Source organism: Pseudonaja textilis, chromosome 1 (genome assembly GCF_049901715.1).
Source record: "Pseudonaja textilis isolate UNSWEBS1 chromosome 1, rPseTex1.2, whole genome shotgun sequence".
Lineage (NCBI taxonomy): Eukaryota > Metazoa > Chordata > Lepidosauria > Squamata > Elapidae > Pseudonaja > Pseudonaja textilis.
Genome location: NC_141990.1, coordinates 60781276 through 60802925, shown reverse-complemented (window position 1 = coordinate 60802925; position 21650 = coordinate 60781276). Strand labels below are relative to the sequence as shown.

Here is a 21650-nt window from a genome sequence, read left to right as displayed (position 1 = left end):
AAATGGAAAAACTATTACACTTTGGCAGGCTGGAAAGATGTTTGGTTATGTGGCTAAAACTTTGGGAAGTAGTTATTGCAAAATGTAGGCCCAGATCTCAGAGGCAAAATAGATTTTTTTAAAAAAAAAAAGAAGAAGAAGAAGAAGAAGAAGAAGCAATAATCCATGCTCAGAACTCCTGTGCTTTTTATTTTTTGAGCCAACTGAAGAATTTGTGTTTGGATGGTGACCTCATTGGGAAGAACTAATCTCTGACCTCTTTGCAGAATTTTGCCAAAAAACATCTCTTCCCTGTATTTACCATATTAGTAAAAAAACATGAGTACCTAGGTGACTCATAAATCTTACAATTCTTGGGCTGCTCACAGCACCAGCCAAATTGTGGTTTCTAAATCAATTTTGTGTAAGTAAAAGTTTCACACAGTTTTCTCAGCCTAGAACAGTCTGCTCAAGACCAAAGGAATTGACCCCAATTCCTAAGTATTCCTGGTCTTCTCAGGAAGCAGAATACAGCAAACTGACACGTAGCTGTGTCTCTTTCATGTTCTTACAAGGAGAAGCCCACTTTAATGAATGGAACTGGGCTTGGCTAGTCTAGTAAAGAGAAGGACCAGGGGAGACATGATAGCAGTCTTCCAATGTTTGAGGGGCTGCCATAGAGAGGAAGGGGTCAAGCTATTTTCTAAAGCACCCGAAGGCCAGACAAGGAATAATGGATGGAAACTGAACAAGGAGAGATTTAACCTGGAAATAAGGAGAAACTTTCTGACAATGAGAACAATCAACCAATGGAAGAGCTTGCCCTCAGAAGTTGTGGGACCGCCATCACTTGAGACTTTCAAGAAAAGATTGGACTGCCATTTGTCAGAAATGGTGTAGGGTCTCCGTCTTGGGCACGGGGTTGGACTAGATGACCTACAAGGTCCCTTCCAAGTCTGATGATCTGTTATCTAATGGGATGAGAGAAACGGACTAACTTATTAATATGGCAGACCCAATCATCCCTCTCTTCATTAAGGGAAAGGTATATAAGGACCTATAACTAATCCACATCAATTTTGTACATATTCATTCATATGTTCATTTTCCTTTAGTGTGCTTGTTTTTTATTCCCTATGAATATATTGTGTATTTTTTATATTTGAATTTTTATTTTTTTAAAGTAAAGTCAGGCATTTTTTAATCTCAAACATATCTTTTTTAAAAAAAACCAAAAAGGTCCATCATTTGAATCTGGATTGTTACAATAAAAAGAAAACATACACATCCTTTCCATTTATATCAGAAATTTCAAATTCTTCAAACATCTCTATTTGCCTGTTGCTTTTTCTCCAATAATAAGCCCCACATGCTTGGAGACTGTTCCATTGAGATACAGAAATATAGTCTCCCAACTCATAGAAAGCAAGCTATGTAAGGAAAGGATCGATCTAATGTATTGGTTTTTAATTAATAAATAAGATAGTTTTTGGAGAAAGGAGGAAAAGATATGGATGAGTATTCCATTACCAGGCACATTTTCCATGGTCAGAAATGATGTAATTCATAAGATATAGCTTTAGCTTTAGTGAGAATTGAGTTTGAGCAATTAATCCAGGGGTGTGCTAGGGTCCACTGGCAGAAGCTTACTACATTTTGGGTGGTGCTTGCTTAAACAATAGTTTGATAAAATTTAACATTGTGACCTTGGTGGATGGCCAGGCAATGCCAAGAGGAATGTCAAGGAAGGTATTCCTCATCACAGCCTGGTGGCTGTGACATAGATAAAGACAAAAGACAAGTGCCACTCATGTTGTAGCTCAACAGGGGGTGAGGGAGGCCAGGTGAGTGTTTGAAAAAGATCTAAGAGAAGGGGGCTCACTCATTATTATGTGGCAACATTAATCACTTCCATCTATCTGGAATAATTCAGTTCCACTTGAACAGCAGGAAAGAGAAAATGAGAGAAACAGGATGATTTCCAGACCACCAAGTAAAGACTTCCCTCATTCCTCCTTCCCTCACTCTCCGTGATTGGAGGGCTCCTTGATAACAAATTGACAGTGCACCCCTGGACTAATCCATGTCACAGAAAAATGCTTGGAGGGGTGACTGGCAGCAGGTGAGCTTGAGGGATGATGGTGGAATTAGAAACAGATGTGGAGGTTAGAAGGGATGGAGTGAGACAAATTAGAGAAGAATTAGAGAAAAGTTGTAGGGGGAAGAGAGAAAGGAGGGACAAATGTAAGACTGCTGACAAAAATGAGGAGTTAGGTTAGTTTTGGATATTAAGGCTAATCTTCTTTATGTTTTATCAAATAACAATTTGTTCTGAATGCTATAATCCATAACTAAAATATGTTTACTGATAAAATTACCAGTGTTCTGGTCTGAATGGAATTGGATAACGTATCTCAGCTTATGCTATGACCTTGTTTTGCTCTGCTAAACATGTAAAAAGCAAACTGTAATCATCTTTGTAAACCAGCTAAGTGGTAGCAAGAATTCATTGAGACAGATTAGTGCAGGAAGTCTGCACTCAGTGGATAAGTGACTTTCCCAATAACTTGGAAATTGACTTCTACACTGTCTTGATCTTGGGCAAAAACCCAAGAAGCAATGAAATGGACCCCTGGAACTTTGTAACTCGTTCCTATAATGAACAGTTAGAATGAAGTTGACTTAGCTATAAACAGTCTTAATTGATGAGATTTATATCTGTCACATTAGAACTTCATAACAGTCTGTGGCACACAATTATTTACAAAACTCTGCTAGATGCAGACAAGGGAGGAGGAGAAAGGTAAAGTTTGCATTGCTGTTGCTGATTTGCTCAAAAGATAAAATGGCTGGTTGAATGGCTTGGGGCAGTGGCATAATTGTTAGCTGAAGAATTCTTGCCACATTCTTTGCTCAATTCTATCACACAAACTTTGTGAGTGTTTTCCAAGATTCAGATTTCTCAGCTTCATGGAGGTCAATGTAATATTAGATTCCATCATATTAAGAAGCTGATTATGTACTGGAGAACTTCCAATTAAATTTCAGCCCTGGAATGTACTTTAGTTCAAGCAACCAATAAATCTATACATTTCTATTAATCCACTGGAAACCTTATGAAAGGATCACTCTAATAAATTTATAAAAGGTTATAGCCTTTCGGTTGTATCAAATATTCAACTCAGAGTTATAAATTTTATTTTTTTTAAAAAACTGATTGCTCATGAACTGTAAAGCCAAAAGATTTTCAGGGAGTAGAGCTGAAAAAAAAAACCCAATGGAAAATATGAGGAAGTTGAATGAGAGAACCAATGTAAATATTTGAAGTGCATAAACTTATAACTAAAGTTAATACCCCATAAGTGTGTTAAGTGTGTGAGAAACAGCATTTTTGTTATCAAAAGAAAACTTCTATTGTACAAAAGAAAAACCAATTAAACAAGCATTATATTATGTATTGAATATATATAGTTATAGGGACGGACACACACACACACACACACACACACACACACACATATAGTATTCAGCTTTGTTCGGATATTTTCCCACGTCATTATAGTTGTGCTTTTAAAGTTGTAGCAATGTTTCGGCAGAATCTCATCTGCCATCATCAGGCTTGTGTATTGTGTTCGTCTGTGAGTCAGGCTTTCACAGCCGTTTCAGTTTTAAATTTGGTTGCTAGCCTACTGCTGTGCCAGAATGGTTTTTTTCTTCATCCTGATTGGTTGGGAGTCTTGCTGTGTTCTGCTTGATTGGTGTTTCTAATATCTTCTGTCTGTTTTGTGGCTTTTTTTGTCTTGGTCGGCTGGCAACATTGTGTTCCTGTATTGGAGGCTTTTAGTGCAGCTTGGCTCCGACTAAATGGACGGCTATCATTTGTTAGGAAGCTAGGTTTCATCTGGGTGCCTGATTGGGGTGTGTTTGAGCTGGAGGTATCAGGGGGGATCTGTTTGTGCCTAGGTGTTTGCCTGGCTTGTGGTGTGGAGATTTTTTTGTCTGTGAGTGCAGGCTTCCAAATGATTGACAGTCTGGTGGAATCATCTCTTCTATTCATGCTTTCAGGTCTCTTTTCAATCTCTATGGCTTCTCTGATAATTCTGTGGCTGGGGTTTTCTATAGTGGCTAGGGTTTTGGTACCATTGAAGTTGATGCTATGACCTGTGGCTTTCATGTGTTGGACTAGTGAGGAAGTGTGTTCCAGCTTTTTTACTGCATTTTTGTGTTCATCCAGGTGGGTACTTATTCTTCTATTGGTCTGTCCAATGTATGTGGCTGGACATGATGCACAGGGGACTTCATATATGCCTTGGTCTTCCAGGTCAATTTTATCTTTGGGGTTTCTAAGGATGGATGCTATTTTTCTGTCTGTTTTGAAGGCAGTCTTGATGTGATGACGTTTCGGCAGAATCTCATCTGCCATCATCAGGCTTCTGTATTGGCAGATGATGGCAGATGAGATTTTGCCGAAACATTGCTACAACTTTAAAAGCACAACTACAATGACATGGGAAAATACCTGAACAAAGCTGAATGCCATATATGTAAGTACCTGCAAAAACTTAAGAAAACAAATATATATACACATATATATCAGGGGTCACCAACCTTTCAGATCTCAGGGACCACTAAATTCATAATTTTAAATCCCGCAGACCACTAATATAATCTACCTAATAACAGGCTGGGTGGGTGTGGTTAGATGATCATGTGACTGGGAAGGCATGGCCAGCTCAATGTCACAAAAAGGGCACCTCACCAGCAGAGACTCACCCCTCCTCTCCCAGCCACTCCTCGCCTGCCTGCCCGGGCTCCTTAGGACCCCAACAGGAAGCAGTTGTTGGAGCTAAGCAGCCACCATGAGAAAGAGTTGGCAAAACAGCTGGCTCAGTTCAAATTAGATCTGACTGAGAAGGAGGCTTAGCAGAAGCACCTCAATGGGACTACGAGCATAGGCTCCAAGCAGAGGGAAGACCTGCAGGAGTGCAAGGCCAGGTACTGGTGCCTGGAGGTTCAGCAAGCTGAGCTAGTTAGTCAGTTCCAGGCCATGATGCAGTCCCACTGGAACAAGGCCCTCTGGCTGTTCGCCACTGGCGGCACTTCCCTCTAGCCTTCACCCAGAGCCCCGCACCAGGAGGCTAGACCCTAAGTCGAAATTTCTGCTGCCCTCCAACCCGCACAAAAAGACCCCAAGGAGGGGAGACTCAAACATAAATGTTCATTGCACATATCTGGCCCAGGGACCATAGTTTGAGGACCCCTGATTTAATGCAATATAAAAAATGCAAAAAAAATTTATGTGGACCACCAAAATTTTCTCACAGACGACAAGTGGTCCACTGACCACCCGTTGGTGACGGCTGCTTTAGATGACCCTAACTGTTAACTGTGCTAAAGTGAAATTAACCTTTAGATGACCTTAACTGTTAGCTCCAACTGTTTTGGAGGGAAATCTAGAACATTTATATTTGGGCAGACTTTTTCTAGTTCTATGATTGGTTAAAGTCCTGTGGGCCTAGAGTGTAAATCACAGGCATTTGCCTGCAGTTCCAGTTTTGCAACTATGCTGGCTCTTGCCTACTGAAGCCTGCTACACAATAGTGGTGATGAAGGTAGGATGCTGCAGGGGAGAGAACTGCTGCTAACCAAGAGACTGAAGCCACTGGGTGACAGGCTGGGTAATGAAGCCCTGGCAGGACTAGTCCAGGACTAGGCACCTCTGCCTGCCAATAAGCCACACTGGAGGCACATTGAAATCACTGGGTGTCAGACCAGGTAAAGAGCCCAGATGGGACCATGCTCCCCACCCTGCCTGCCAGTAAGACACACTGGAGGCACAGATGCACCTGAGGGATCCATCCCCAGGACTTCTAAGTGCAGCCCAGCTCCAACCACAGTAGTACAGGCATTAGCTAGCACCACAGGGGCCTTCCCGAAATGGCTAAACTGGGAAGACTCGACGAGTTTGACATTACTTAACCAGAACTGTGGAGCTCCCGAGTAGACAACTATCTCTGGGCTAACCAGATCACGGACGATGGCCTGAAGGTGGCAAACCTGTTATGTGTCTGTGGACAAGCCACTTTGATATCGGTGAAAACTTGGTATTACCAGCAAGCATAGAGACAGTGGCCTGCACAGACTTCAAGAAAAAATTAAAGGAACATTTTGAGCCTAGATTCTTGGTCATCACCTGACGCCATGCAATCGAGCAACAAGAACAGAGATCTGGGGAATCTGCAGCAGAGTTTGTGACAACCCTTCACCAAGCTTTGCACCAATATGAGTTCCCTGATCTGGAAGACTGTCTCAGAGACCGGCTTGTTTGCAGCCTGTATAATAGTGAATTATAGCAGCGCCTATTCGCCATGGAGAAACTGACTTTCCAAGACACGTTGATGGAAGTCATAGTGGATGAGGCTGCCAGAGGGGCCATGAAGACTCTCCGGCCACCAAAAACACCCACCAGCCCTCCAGTAATCCACCAAGAGACTACAGAAGGCTTGGGGGAGGTCAGTGAGAGAGATAAAATTGACCGCTTGTGGAGAGAGTTACCCAGACAGCCATGCTCCACAGAGCAAGCAACTCCCTCAGAGCTGCGCAAGCTGTGGGGGACAACATGAAAGAGCAAAGTGCAGATTCCACACAGCTGTATGCCATGCCTGTGGAAAGCAAGGGCACATTGCCAGAGTTTACAGAGGTCGCCAGTGGGAAACAAAACCTGTGACACAGCAGCACAATTGGAAAAGGTCCCCAGGACAGAACAGAATTGAATAATGCTTGGGAGGGCATAGCATCCAATGCACAGGGGCCCAATGCCCCATCAAAGAAAAGATAAAACTCCAGCTAAAACTTCAAGGGGTCCCATGCTCCATGGAGCTTCATACTGAACTGACCAGTGTTGTCCATTATATTGTCCACAACTTTCAACCACATTTGCAAACGTAGCTGATGGCAAGTCCTGCTCAAACCATCGAGTTTAGTGCTAACAGACTTCCAGAGTCATTGTGTTCCTGTAAGGGGAGAAGCTAACATTAGGACATGATTTAGAGAGTTTGAGGTTCCTCTCAGCATAGTGGTCATGGGATGGGTGATAAATAGAAGAAAAGGGAAAAAGGAAAGTTTGGAAGGTGAAAAAACGGAAAAAGAAAAACGTAGAAAAGAAAAAAGCAACAAAGATAATAATAAAAATGTGGCTTCCAACTTTAATCACATATAATATGCTAAATTTTCTCCTTAAAGCTACAAATAACAAGACTCGTCTTCTCGTAGCCTAACTTTTATCTATACTCAAAAAAGAAACCATCTTTTCATTCATAGTTCAGCAAAAAGTCCATTAACAGTTACCAGAAATTTCAAACAAATAGTTTATCCCTGATCAAACAATCCAACTTTATATTCCTTCTTTTTGATTCTCACAGTCTTGATCTTTAAATCATTACCATGGCATTGCAGGATTTGATCTTTCATCATTCTCAGGTATCTAAAAAAAGTCTTCAAAGCTTTCACCACTGTACTTTGTAAATCCCATAAAAAGGTATTGGCCAGGAATTCCTGTCTTCAATGTCTAGATCCCTTTTTTGATTAGTTTTTTGTACTCCTATTTGGGCAATCTCCTTTTGTTGTCTTCCATGCCTTCAAACTTCTGTGTCAGATAAAAGTTTTTTCTCATTATCTTCAAAAAGTTTATCCATTGAAATCTGCATCCTGTCTGAAATCCTTTCTGATTATTAATATGTCATTCCATTTTTCAAAGGACTCTTTAAGGCAAGAAAAAGTTATACCCAGTTTAGCATTTTTAATTCTTATCTGCTTGGTCTTTTAGTTCCCCCTAGTGTCCATTTATGTGGCTCAGTTCCTAAAGTGGATTTAGTTCTGTTCCAGTCATTTTCCATGATTATATTATTTAATTATATAGTTGTTTTTTAACCTTACAGCAAAAATACCCAATATTTCAACTCTGTTTGGTCTCTCAATCTGTTTAAAACTTTCTTAGATCAAACTTTTTTTTTTTTTTTGGCTATTGCATTTATTTTAAATGTTTATGAATCTATGTAAAATTTTCTTACATCTGGAGATCAGATAAAACTTATCAGGAATCAAATTAAGCTTGCCATTATGAAGATCTCCAAACATTCATAAAGTGATTAACTTGAACATTTCCAAAAATTGATTAGAAAGTGAGTTCTGCTAGTTTAATGTTCTTATGAGATATCTTTTCCCTTTATAGTATTTAAATCTGTAGGAGACTGTAAAAGATAAATACTAATGATTTGCAGATCTAGTCTACACAAATATTAATTCACATGAATTATTCTGTTACATTGATTTTGACTTTTTCATAATGAAAAGGTCACATTTATTGTAAATAATTTACCTTAATTTCTATGCATTTGTCCATATTTTTTCTATGTAACCATCCCTCCCTACTTCTTTGTATACAACTTTCCCAAATTACATTGCTGTAATGATTCCCCCCAGATGCTTCCTGAGCTATCTCTCCAGATGTCAGTTCAGAGAATGGTGAACCAGTCCAAAGCACACCAGGAGGGGAGTTGGTCAATAGCTCTGAAGCAGGGGTTGTGAGTCCATGAGGAGAAGTGGTTGATGGGAGAGAAACTGGATGATCAGCCAGCTGAGAATGATTTTGGCTGCAGCCCAATGCAGCTCTGAGATTTCAGGTAGGGAAAACACACAACTTCAGCCGGTCAGTGATAAGGAAAATGAACTGCCTTCTGCCCCTGATCCCAACAACTTCAGGATTGTTTTGGGAATACAAATTGGGACATATTTTACCACCCTGACCTAGAGGAGCACACTGCAACTGTTCTGTGCTATATCAAACATTGCACAGATACTATCACTGTGAATAAACATATTAGGATCTATCCCAATCAGAAACCCTGGATGACCAAGGAAGTCCAATGTCTCTTGTGTGACAGGACCAAGGTCTTTAGGTCTGGTGATGGGGCAAGATACAGTGTTGCCAGAGCTAATCTGAAGAAAGGTATTTGGAAGGCCGAGACTGATTATAAGAGGAAGATTGAGGATCATTTTTATAGCAATAACAGGAGGCAGGTGTGGCAAGAGATTCAACAAATTACCAACCATCAACCAACCAATGTCATCCCTGCTGAAGGGGATGCTTCATTGACAGAGGAACTGAATCATTTCTTTGCTCACTTTATTAGAGACAGATAAAATACAACCACCAGCCAATTATAGCCCCCACCTCATTGTGGAGGAACAGGAGATGAGGAGCATTCTGAGGGCTGTGGACCCTAGAAAGGCTGCCATTCCTGATGATATCTCTGGCCAAGTGCTTAAAGACTGTGCTGATCAGTTGGTTGGAGTCTTTTACTAGGTTCTTCAATCGGTCTTTATCCCAGTGTACTATTCCATCTTGTTTGAAGGCTTCCACCATTGTTCTGCTGCCAAAGAAGTTCCCTATCAATAACCTCAATGATTACAGACGAGTGGTACTCACTCCTATCATCATGAAGCACTTTGAAAAATTGGTCCACCGGCACATCATTTCTGGTCTTCCCCACACATTTGATAAAAATCAGTTTGCATACAGAAGAAATAGATCTACAGAGGATGCTATAGCCATCACTCTTCATACTGCTCTGACTCATCTAGAACAGTGGGGGTGGGGGGGGGCTATATGAGGATGCTTTTTGTAGATTTTAGTTCTGCATTTAACACAATTCTTCCACATAGACTAGTTTCTAAACTTCTGGACCTTGGACTTTCTTATTCAATCTGCCTTTGGATTATGGATTTCCTGTCTGGCCGCTCACAGAGGGTCAGATTAGGTAATCATACCTCTTCAGCCCCTATTCTTAACACTGATACACCGCAGGGTTTCGTGTTGAGTCCCTTACTCAATACTCTTTATGTGCATGACTGCATTCCCATTCACGCTAGTAATACTATTACTAAATTTGCAGATGATACAATAGTGGTGGGACTCATCTCCAGGGGGGATGAGTCTGCCTACCGAGATGAGGTGGACCAGTTGCTTTCATGGTGTGGAGACAATAACTAGGTCCTCAACACCAATAAGACCAAGGAGCTTATAGTGGACTATAGAAGGAGTGGTTCAGACATTCAGACCTTGCTTATCAATGGAGACCAAGTGGAGCAAGTGGCCAGTTTTAAGTTTCTGAGTGTTACCATAAAAGAGGACCTGACCTGGGCTGATCACATTACAGCACTGGTCAAAAGGGCCCAGCAGAGATTATACTACCTGAGATTTCTCAGAAAACAACAACTGAATGAAAAACTGCTGGTGACCTTCTACCGCTGCACCATAGAGAGTATCTTAACTTACTGCACCTCTGTATGGTTTGCCAATTGCACAATGGCACGTAGGAAAGCACTCCAGATAGTTAATGTCATTGCCCAGAAGATCATTGGTTGGCATCTCCCCTCTTTGGAAGAGCTTTATAGTTCCCGCTGCCTTACGAAAGTTCAAAATATTCTCAAAGATCCATCTCATCCTGAGCACCCTTTTTTTAACTATTACCATCTGGCAGACGGTACAGAATATTAAAAATAAGCACAAATAGGATGAAAAACAGCTTCTATCCCAGGGTAGGACCTCTTTTGAATTCTACTGTATAATACAGTGTTGTGGGTTTTCAGTTCAATGTGTGGAGTGTGAAGGATGTGTGTTCGTGTTTATTTTCATGGTCATGATGTGCACCAAAGATGGTGTTTGATTTCGTTGTACGAGGTGCAATGACAAATAAACTAACTAACTAATGTACGCAGAGAAAAGGCAGGAACAGTGAACCACTGACTACTCATGAGGAGGCAGTCTCATCCCTCTTGGTGAGATGCATCAGAAGCTGCTATTTAGGATAGCAGACAGATGGAGATGATGCTGGGAACAATGTGTTTATTTTCTAGCTGTTTTTTTCCTGATCATTGTGATTCCTGCCTTGCTTTAGATTGGACACCATGCCTTGACTTTGGATCATGTCTTGTGAATTCTGGACTTTTCTTGTCTCATGAACTTTATTGTAGTGTGGATTTAATTTTGCCTGATGGGTTTGACTTGTTTGGGAAACTTTCAAGTGCCTTTTGGACTCATTGGCCATTGCTCTGTGGATTTGCAGTGGTCTACTTTTGGCTGGACTTAATTGGGACAGTTCTGGCTTTTTGGTGAAAGGAACTGCTGGGGAATATTAATAAAACCACTAAGCCACTGTATGTGTGTGTGAGTGAGCAGGCAGCACAGTGGCAGATATTAGAATAGAGATTTGATGGTCATCTCTTATGGATTCTTTAATAATTGGTGGGGAGGTTCTCAGAATTTGGTTCTCACCTCCATTCTGTTTAATATCAATATGAAATTGCTTAGTGAGGTCATGATACCAGTTATATATCTCTACTTGAACAAAACAGTAGGTTCCTGACCCAATACTTGGAAATTGTGAGAGTTTAGATTAGGGGTGTGAAACTCAAGATCTGGCCCATGGGGTGCTTAGATATGGTGCACGGGGCCAGCCTGGAAACAGCAAAGCACCAGCCCGCAATGCCTCTGCTAGCAAAAGTGCTCCCTTTTGAGAATGCAAGAAGGGACAGGAAGGGAGAAAGGGAAAGAGGAAAGACAGTGGGATACTACCTTAGTAGCTACCAGTTCAGTGGGTGATCGCATGTGAGCGTGTATGCGCACGCCGCCCCTAACGCGCACACCCCTAACAAGCCAATCAGCTGAGAGGATGAAGAAACAAAAAGCTTGGAGCGACCCTCCCTTGTGCTTTTTGGTCTTTTATCCTCTCAGCTGATAGCTTGTTTTCCTCTTCCCAGCTGATCAGGAGGCTTTTTAAAAAATTATTGGTTCGGTCGAACCGGTAGCATACCACCAGTGAGGAAAGAAAAAGAAAGATAGGAAGAGAACAAGGAAGGAAAAGAGGGAAAGAGGGGAAGGAAGAAGAAAGGAGGATGAAGAGGGAAGGAAAAGGAAGAAAAGGAAGGAAGGAAGGAAGGAAGGAAGGAAGGAAGGAAGGAAGGAAGGAAGGAAGGAAGGAAGGAAGGAAGGAAGGAAGGAAGGAAGGAAATTAAAGTGAGGGAGGGAGTTCCCACATGATCATATTCACAACTTTTAATTGGAAGACTCATTTGAACTATGAGGGGTGGGAACATTTCCAATACTTTGTATATGTGATCTGCGTGCCTAATTTCTCAGATTCAGAATTCATTTTCAGTAAAAGACATCTTTGCTCTAATCTAAAGAGTCTAAGTTTTTCTTTCTTGAATTTTGAATGGAGCACCATCTGACACCTTGTCTTGTTGAAAGACAAGGATGTGCATCGCAACATGTAGCTTATGGGACTTGTGTCTAAAACTCTGCCCAGCTCTGATGGATTAATCCACAAAGTCAAGGTCCTGATAGTGAGGTCACTAGATTCCTCCTGCGACCAGCCTACTTTCACCAAGACATTGTACACCTGACCGGTCACCGACTTTGTGTTGCTGCGGAGAAAGGCCGAACTTGAAGATTGAACCTCAAGCTTTGCATGCCTTGCTAGAAAACCTTGAATTACGCCGTCTTCGGTCTGATTTAAGCATGGTATATAAAATCATACATTGCAATGTCCTACCTGTCAATGAATACTTCAGCTTCAACCATAACAACACAAGAGCACACAACAGATACAAACTCAAGGTTAACCGCACCAAGCTTGACTGCAGGAAATACGACTTTAGCAACAGAGTGGTCAATGTCTGGAATACTCTACCCGACTCTGTACTTTCTTCCCCAAACCCCAAAAACTTTAACCTTAGACTGTCTACTATTGACCTCACCCCTTTCCTAAGAGGTCTGTAGGGGGCGTGCATAAGCGCACCAACGTGCCTACCGTCCCTGTCCTATTGTTTCTTTTATTTTTCTTTTATTTTTCTTATATGTACTCATTTCATGTATTCATAATTATGTATACACTTTTACTTATCTCGTAAACAATTGACAAATAAAAAAAATAAAATAAATAAATAAATAAATAATTTGATGCTTTATTAATGTTTACTCTTTCTCACAGTTATATAGTTAACTGTTTATCTTAGTAATATAGTTATCGGCTATTCAGTTAGTATTACTGTTTACTGCTTATCTTAGTTTATAGTTAATTTTTTTTTCTCTTCTCTTAATAGTGGAGGAACAGCTACATATAGCTCTTAGCTGAAGAAGATGGAGAACCTCAGGTGAGATCTGCCTTCTATCCTGTGACCAAATTTTTCCATAAACAGTATCCTATTGTCTGTTAAATTAGTTCATTTTTAAACATGTGTTGAGGTATTCCCCGTTAGTAGAATGAGTGCATCCAGGGAAATGTAGTGAGAGTGGTGAGGAATAACACAACCAGCATACAGATACACTGAATAGTAAAATGTGAGTTTTACCTCCAGTAAACAGGTAAACAAAGTCCAAGAAACAGTCCAAATCATACACAGTTAAAGCAGTTAGTATTCAAAACAATCAGTCCAGGGATAATCCAAAAACGAAGTCAAGTATCGTAAACAGAGTTCAGCAAACAGACTTTGCTAACAGTTGCAAGACTCACAGGAATCCAAGTAGAACGACGATCAGGCAATACGGCAAAACAAGAAATGCAAGAAGAAAGAAACCAGGTTTCTGGCTCCATCTTATGGCCATTGGAGGAACCTCAGCCAATCACACTTACAGCATTCTCTTAAAGATACAGTATTAAATGATTATCCTGGTTTATATATTTCCAACCCAACTGTTAGGCGACTATCATTCCTAACAATAAGTATCTTAATATTTTTTATTCTGAATTTGCAACTATTTCATGTCTTCCCCTAACAATAATTACAGAAGATTGGTGTATGCCAACTATCCTGACACTTCACATTTTGCCCAAACTTCATGGCCTTTAAGCTGCAGCCAGGAGAGTGCTTTTCCTTCAAAAAAGGAAAAAAACAGACCCAAGAAACTACAGACTAATCAGCCTAACATCAATACCCGGGAAGATACTGGAAAAGATAATAAAAAAACAGACCTGTCAACATCTAGAAACAAGTAAAGTAAAGATCCCACCAACAGCCCTTTTACACATCAGTTCTTTTATTTGCTTTACTGTTAACATTTTTAACTTTGATGCCCAATGTTTTAATCTTTGGATGTTTAAATTGTTTTATATCATTATTTATAACATTGTAAGCCACCCAGAGTGTCTTGAAAGAGAGAAGGGTGGCATATAAATTTAATAATAAAATAAAAATAAAGAATAAATGATGGAATTCAACAGTATGACAGAAAGGAACTGTATAACTTTTTTAGGAAAAATGAGTAAGCATGTCTCTGTCAGAGTGCAGTATAACTTGCAAGAAATAAAAACCAATACTTACATGGAAAATTTACAGCTGAGAGTTTACAGTTCAGAGTTTACTTAGAAATCAATAGCCATTCCATATTTAGCTACTCAGTGGCACTCTATAAAGGGCAAGGGCTAATATCATTGACTACATTGATACAGCTGCTGTGATGTCATAGCAATGGTTCTGGGCCAGACAGCATATACATAGATGCCATGTAAAATTCTGATTCCTGAAAAGAATGCATACTTCATTCATTCATTCATTCATTCATTCATTCATTCAAGTTTGTTTTGTTAAAAGAATGGCAAATTGTTCTCAGAACCTGTCACTGGAAATAGTGAGAAGGCACTTCCTGTTTTCCTGGAATGTGTGCAAGTTCTACCAAAGTAAAGTTTAAGCACACACATTAACAGCGTTGATTAAAATAATGGCAAAGTGAGGAAGGAGGAAGAGATAAAGAACAAAGAATAACAGTGAAAGCCCTATTCTGATTAAATAAGTTGTCTAATATTTTTTTGAACCAATCTTGGGTGACTCTGTTATACATTTGAAATGTGTATGTTCAACAAATTATACCGTGTAGGTTGTAAATGCTGTATGTGTAATATATTATGTATATGTCCTGCATAGTTGCAAAACCACAGCATGGAAAACCCAACCTCAGCTCTCTAAACATGCTGAATGGAAAGGAGGGGAAAAAAACTGCAGAGAGGGAAATCCTCTCTAACTTTGTTATGGAAATAAGATCCAGCTTGACATTTTAATTGTGATTCTTCCTCCTTGTGATTTGGCACACATTCATAGCACCCAAGATGTTGTTTAGTAGTTTCAGCTGCCTCCCATGCTCTGCCTGTAAAATCCAGTGACTGAACAAGATAGGAGAGTGTGAGAGTCAATGTGATTTGTGTACGCCGAAACATAAATATGTCTCAGGAGTTTAGTCTTATAAATTTGGAGAGTTTATACTTGCAACATTTGTTGTGCCCTTGTTTACACACAAGGATCGAAAAACCTGACACACCCTCTTTGCGGATGGAGACCTTCGTTGTAACAGAATTACTTCTAATGAGTATGCTTCAAACCATGTGGATGATGTTTAGCCACAAATTAATGTAAACAGAAAAAAAGGGATTTCAGATGTTCAAAGAAAGCTTTAATCAAAGATATTCTTTGCAAATAGCAACCAGGAGCACATGTAGGGCTCCAGTGCCTTATGGTCAGAAAACACATTGGCAAATGGATGTGCAAAGTAAAGCAAAGCAAAGGATTTATGTGCTCAAATGTAGTTCTATATAACCCTGAACATATGGTAGTGATGGATGAGGCACTCACTGACTTTAGAGGCCTGGAGGAAATTTACTGGATATCTCAGAGGGTTGTGCAAAATTTTCGATTTAATTCAGAACATGGTATGAGGCAAATGTTGTACTTTTTTGCACCTCCTTAAAGTAACTGCATCTTTCCCCTCACAGCTGCTCTGAAGAGTTGAATTCATCTCCATTCACCAGGAAGCATCTTCAGAAGTTGAAGCTGAAATGCTGAACAACCATATCTCATTTATACTGCCTCATTGAGATAGAATGCCTTTTAAGGCTTCAGTTTAATTGACTTAGGAAACTGCTTCTGCCTTTGTTGCATCGTTGTTAAGATGACCAACTTTTTTACAATGAGAAGGAGGACACATATAAATTGAAGAAAAAAACCAAAGCCACTTGCGAGCGGCGCACTCTCTCAAAACACACTCTCTCCTGTGTGGAGCGCATGCGTCTCATAATCATGTCTTGACGTACTTTATTGAACCTTGATGAATCGTCATGTCAAATACAAATACATCACGTCACACACAACGGATCGGATCGGCATCGATCAAATATGGAGATTTACAGATTAGTCTTCAAATATCAAAAAGGAGGACATGCAGGAGGACAGAACTTACAAAAGGAGGACTGTCCTCCCTCAAGGAGGATGGTTGGTCACCTTATCATTATTTTAAAAATTCATGGTTTCTACCTTCCCATAATAATGTGCACAAGGATGCATTAAAAAGCCTCCTTAAAACCCCATAAGAGCCTATTTCCAAATATTTCACCTCCAGTTATATACAAGGTACAAGACACACACATATTTTTTCAAGTTCCCTTTCATATTTTAGATAATTATCTGGCTCTCCAGCCTTTACCTGAAAACCTCCAGTGATAGAGTGCTCATGACTCCTAAAGGCTGTTTTTAATAACTCTCTCAGTTAGGACATTCTCCCCAATTTCAAGTTTAGAACATCCTCTGTGAGGTTTCTACCACTCTTGAGAGCTATAACAATCCTTCCTGCTATCAGGTCTTCCCTTAATCTTCCTTTCTTTAGGATAAACATACTCAATTTCTTTAAATGTTCTTCATAAGCCTTCAGGCTCTTCACCTTCTTTGTTGCTCTTCTATACACTCTTTCCAGTTTGTTAGTATCTGTCTTCTATTGCAATGTATTGCAATCCAATGTATAATTGGATGCAGTATTCCAGATGGTAGTCTGACCAGTGCAGCATAGAGCTTTTTTGGCAGATGTAGCACCCTGGTGGTTCACATTTATTCTGTGATATTCTGGAATACTAGATCCTTCTTACAGACACTGCTGAGTACCCAAACCCTTCAGAACAAAAAAATTCAGCTTCTTCATAACACTCCTATCACCGACCTTGGATAGAAACCATTATCAAGGGAACAATTGCAACCAGACTCGGTGTTTCTTACAGCCAAAGACCTCTGCAGCTTGCAGCAGCTATTTAACTTATGAATTCTTCCCACCGATTGGCTGTTTCTCTAGTTCTGCATGAAATCTTGCTGCCACCAAACAGTTGATTCACAGCATCCCCATCTCTGCTTAAAACCTCTTTGTGCAACAACAGTTGTTGTTATTAGTTTTGCCACTCCACAATTGCTCCTTGGCCTGCCTGCTCCATTATCCCATCTGGCCATCAAGACCTTCTTCTTTGCTCACTGATTGAGCTACAGCAAACTAATCAGGTCACCATGAAGGGGGCCTCAATATAATCACTTCTAAAAAAAAGTTCATAGACTTCTTCCCTGTCAGTCAGTAGTGCCTGCAGCAGCATCCAGTGACACCTTATATCTGTGATGGCAAACCTATGGCACACGTGCCACGGGTGGCATGCAGAGCCATTTGTACAGGCACACGAGCCCCAGGCAGACGTACCTCACTGTGCATGTGTGCACTTCCCAGCTGATTTTCGGGCCTTTTTCGGCCTCCCAGAGGCTTGAGGGAAGGAAGCCTCTGCAGCCTCTGGAGGCTGAAAACCAGGCCCATTTTGTCACTTCCTGTATTTCTGGAAAGGCCCAAATATCATCTGGGAGGCACACGCATGCGCAGTGCAGGTAAGGGGGCAATGGGAGGAGAGATTGTGAGCTCATTTACAGAGGGAGGTCCCCACACTCATTGCCTTCTGGGTGCACAGGAGCCCAAAAAGGTTAGCCACCACTGCCCTATATATTTCTCCCACCAATATAACTTCACAACCTTCAATAATATAATGACAATACAAACTATAGTGATCCACCATCAACATACAATATCCCCTGGTGCTAAAAGGAAGGAAAAAGGAAAAGAAAAAAAGGAAGGGAAAGTGGAAAGAGGAGAGGAGAGAAGACTTGTTAAGCAAAGAAATAATTATTTTTGAGTAAAATATATTACCATCCCAAAAATCACTGGAAAATACCTTTGAAATTGCTTAGAAATCCTGAAAATTTCTTCCTTTCCTTTCTTATTTCCATAATTGGAATGGTGCCAGAGACCAAGTGAATGAATTGTCTTCTAACTTCTCCAGCAGCAAATTTGGCCTCCTGTATACCTATTAAATGTGTTCATTGAAAGATCCATTGTCTTATCTTGTTTGTTGAACAGTTTCTAATTAGCTCAGTATATCACAAAGGAATGCCTATACTGGTTTCTCACGCTATATGCAGAATAAATTTATTTTCTTACTTCCATATTAAACCTGTCAACTAGAACTATTTAGCCACAATTCAGTAGCCAAATTCCTAACCTTTCTTGAATGAATTTGTTATTGAAAATCGGTTTGGTTGGTATGTGAAGCTGTATTTTTCTTGTTATGACAGATTTCCAAAAGTATCTTGGCATTTATTTACAATAGAAATGTTTATTCTAAAGGCTGCCCAAGATATTTTGCTTTCAAAGGTAGAATAAGAAGTAGTGTTTTCTCCAAACAAGAATATAATAGCAACCAAGGCTGGCCAAGTTATTTTGGCATGTGAGATGGAAAAGTCTCATGAATGCCTTTTCCTGGTATGCAAACATACTATGACCATTCATTAAACACCTTGCTGCCTTTTCAAATTAGCTGCTTCTGTAGTCTGCCATGCCCACTAAAAACTAGCACTGGTTGAGCCTATAGTAAGCTCTTAAAGCTGACAATTCATGTTGTCACGTCCATTGGACCCCCAATTCCCTTGGTCTTTCATCAATGAGACATTATCACATCTCTCCAGTCTTCTCCCTCCCTTTCATCTGTCTGCCCATTAAAATTAGCATTGCTATATTTAGCTGCCTTCAATGCACATGGTCATTCTCATAGGTTCTGAATCAGGATAGGGAGGGCTGCAGTTTTTCACCTGCAATGCAGAGAGAGTTTTTTTTTTCTTTGACACCAGAGCCTTGGAAATCTCAACTAAACCAGAAGACAAGAGCTGGTGAAATGTTCTTAAAATAGTTCCGGTGACCAGCTCCCATCTTAGCTTACTGAAGGCCCTTGGTCAAATGAGCAAGCAGTATCTCTGCAAAGCAGCACAACTGGTGAATGAAGTCCTCCTAGCTTTCTGACAATATTGATGAGCAATCAGAAGAGCCTAATTTAAGTAGAGGAAGCCTAAGGAGCTACTACCTCTGGACTGAGTCTTTCTTTTTACTGCTGAAGAGTCAAGCACTGTGGCCATGCAAGTCCAGCTGAAGGGCTACTTTAAAAATCTTCTAAATGGGGTCAGACAATTTTATTTCCAGATAACATATACAGCCATGACATTCTGTGGCATCTCAAGAAACCAAAATGAATAGCAAGAAATAGAGAAAGTATAAGGTGGAGCATATCATACTGGTGATCATCTCTAATCAATGTTCCCATGCTATCTCCTTTTGCCCCGATTCAACTTTTGCTTTCAGCTCTGGTGAAAAATTGGATGGATGGATGGATGGATGGACAAGCAGACTACAACTAGGTTAGACAGACAGGCATCCTCATCAACATGAGCCTTGAAAATATTATTTGTTAAAAGAGAGAAAAAAAAAAAAAACAAAGAGACGGAAGAAAAAAGAAAATACGTTAAAACCAGACAAATATTCTTTTTGACAGTCTACAAGATCCAATTCTCCTACCTTACTTTAAATATACACATCTTATCGCTATTTATGGATATTTATGCTTATTTATGCTCATTGAACAGTTTATCTCTGATATAACCAATTATACCATGCATTCCAATTATTATCAAATGCTGAAGACTCTTTATTTTTAAGAGCTATGGTTAAATTGTCCATTTCTGCGCAGTCACATATTTTCTGAATGACCAATTGATCTGTAGGTAAACGGGATGATTTCCAGCACTGGGCAAATGCTAATCTGGCCGCAGTTAGAATATGAATTATTATGTATTTCGTCTTTTTAGGAAAATGTTTATCAGAGATCCCTAGTAGGAAGAACTCTGGTTTGTATTCAATTGTATTCAATTTGATCTTTGGTTATCTCCTCGGTCGCAAGACCGAGCGTTTTTTTTTTTTTTCCTCTCTCTTTCTCTTCTTTCTTTCTTCTTTTTCTCTCTCTGTTTCTTATGTAATGTTGTTATGTTATTTTTTTAATTGTAAATTCAATAAAATTTATATGAAAATATTATTTGTTACCTACATAGATGCTCGCTTTGGCATGCGCTGGACGATTTTAAGTGTTCTGGCTGGACCTGAGTTTTTTTCTAGGTTGAAATCTATCTTGTTTCTTCTAAATGCCTATACAACTCCTGAATGAAGTGAGACAACAGAGACAAGGAGGAGAAATGAGTGCAAGAGTAAATAGGGAAAAAAGAAGGAACAGGAATAAGATTGCACTTGCATAAATATGAAAATAAAGGAAAAATACATAATAAAAATCAGTCCTTCTGAAATAGTATTGAATGTGAGTGTAAACCATTGTAAATTTTCCCCTTGAATTCCTCACTTTCCACTGAACAAGCAGGTTGATATGTTGTGCAAGCATTGAAAAAGAGCTTGAAAATTATTTGAACAAGTGCTCCAGGTTCACCCAATTGTCAGTGTCCCTCATGGCTGTTCATTAAAGCCCACACAACTTTTTTCAGAGTTCCATGCTATCAGGAAATAAAAGGTTGCCACTTTAACAGTCATATTAAAGAGGCAATGCCTTAACAATTTCATTCATTAAACTAGTACCTTTTTCTTTCCAGATCCCACATGGAAACCTAAAAAGAGACATGTGTGCTTATACAGGACACAGAAGAGTACTTCCAAATTATTATTTTCAAATTGCCTTAATCAATCTGTCTCAGAAAAGATGCAGCACTGAATAGTAACTGTACCCAGTCATGTTATAAGAACAACTTCATTAATTTCAACTAACCCATTTGGCATGTCTAGTCCTCCAAGAAAAAGTTAGAGTTAAAACATGGTTCAAAAAGCAGGCTTTCTGTTAGAAAATCCTAGGCTTTTAAGACAGAACTCAACCCTCAAAACATTAATTGGAGGTAGTGGCAAAGTCATACCGATGGCTGCTGGTTGCCCAATGGCAAAGAGTTAATGAGATTATGAAATCTTACCAGTGTTTTCTAATGTAAGGTTCCATTGGATACTAGCACCTCTAGAAAAAAGATGGGGAACAATGCTGATTTTTTAAAATTTTGTTAACATGATTATGTAACACGAGAACTATCAGTAAGGAGATTTGACTGAGTTAATGCTTGGCTGGATGAAGCATAACATGGTCCTTGTTTAAGGACCACTTGTTCAGTGGCTGTTTAACCCTACAGCAGTGCTGAATGAGTGGTACTTTGACTGGTGCTTGTACTTATGATGTTACTTTTCCTCTGCACTCTAAAATAAAAACCCACATACTTTATTATTTCTGTAGAGGCTGATTGAAGTGTTGGGCTTATGTAGATATTGCTGTCCTTCATTAAAACTTTATCTGAAGAACTGAGCAGATAAGCTATTTAACATTTGTAGCAATAATTAATATTCTGCATAGGATAAATATGAACAAAAAAAATGTGACTGCATTGCCACAATACTGAGGTCC

The 21650-nt window shown here is 39.7% G+C and overlaps 2 long non-coding RNA genes across 4 annotated transcripts in view; one reads left to right on the top strand and one right to left on the bottom strand.

Moving 5' to 3' along the window:
- The window catches only part of LOC148127635 (uncharacterized), a 168468-nt gene that overhangs the window by 24672 nt on the left and 122146 nt on the right, over positions 1-21650 (top strand). The gene's annotated exons all lie outside the window — the stretch shown is intronic.
- Positions 1-21650, bottom strand: part of LOC148127636 (uncharacterized) — a 143257-nt gene that overhangs the window by 119664 nt on the left and 1943 nt on the right. The window contains exon 2 of the long non-coding RNA XR_015743982.1: positions 20253-20361. This is a non-coding gene — a long non-coding RNA (uncharacterized LOC148127636). The remainder of the gene's footprint in view (positions 1-20252; positions 20362-21650) is intronic.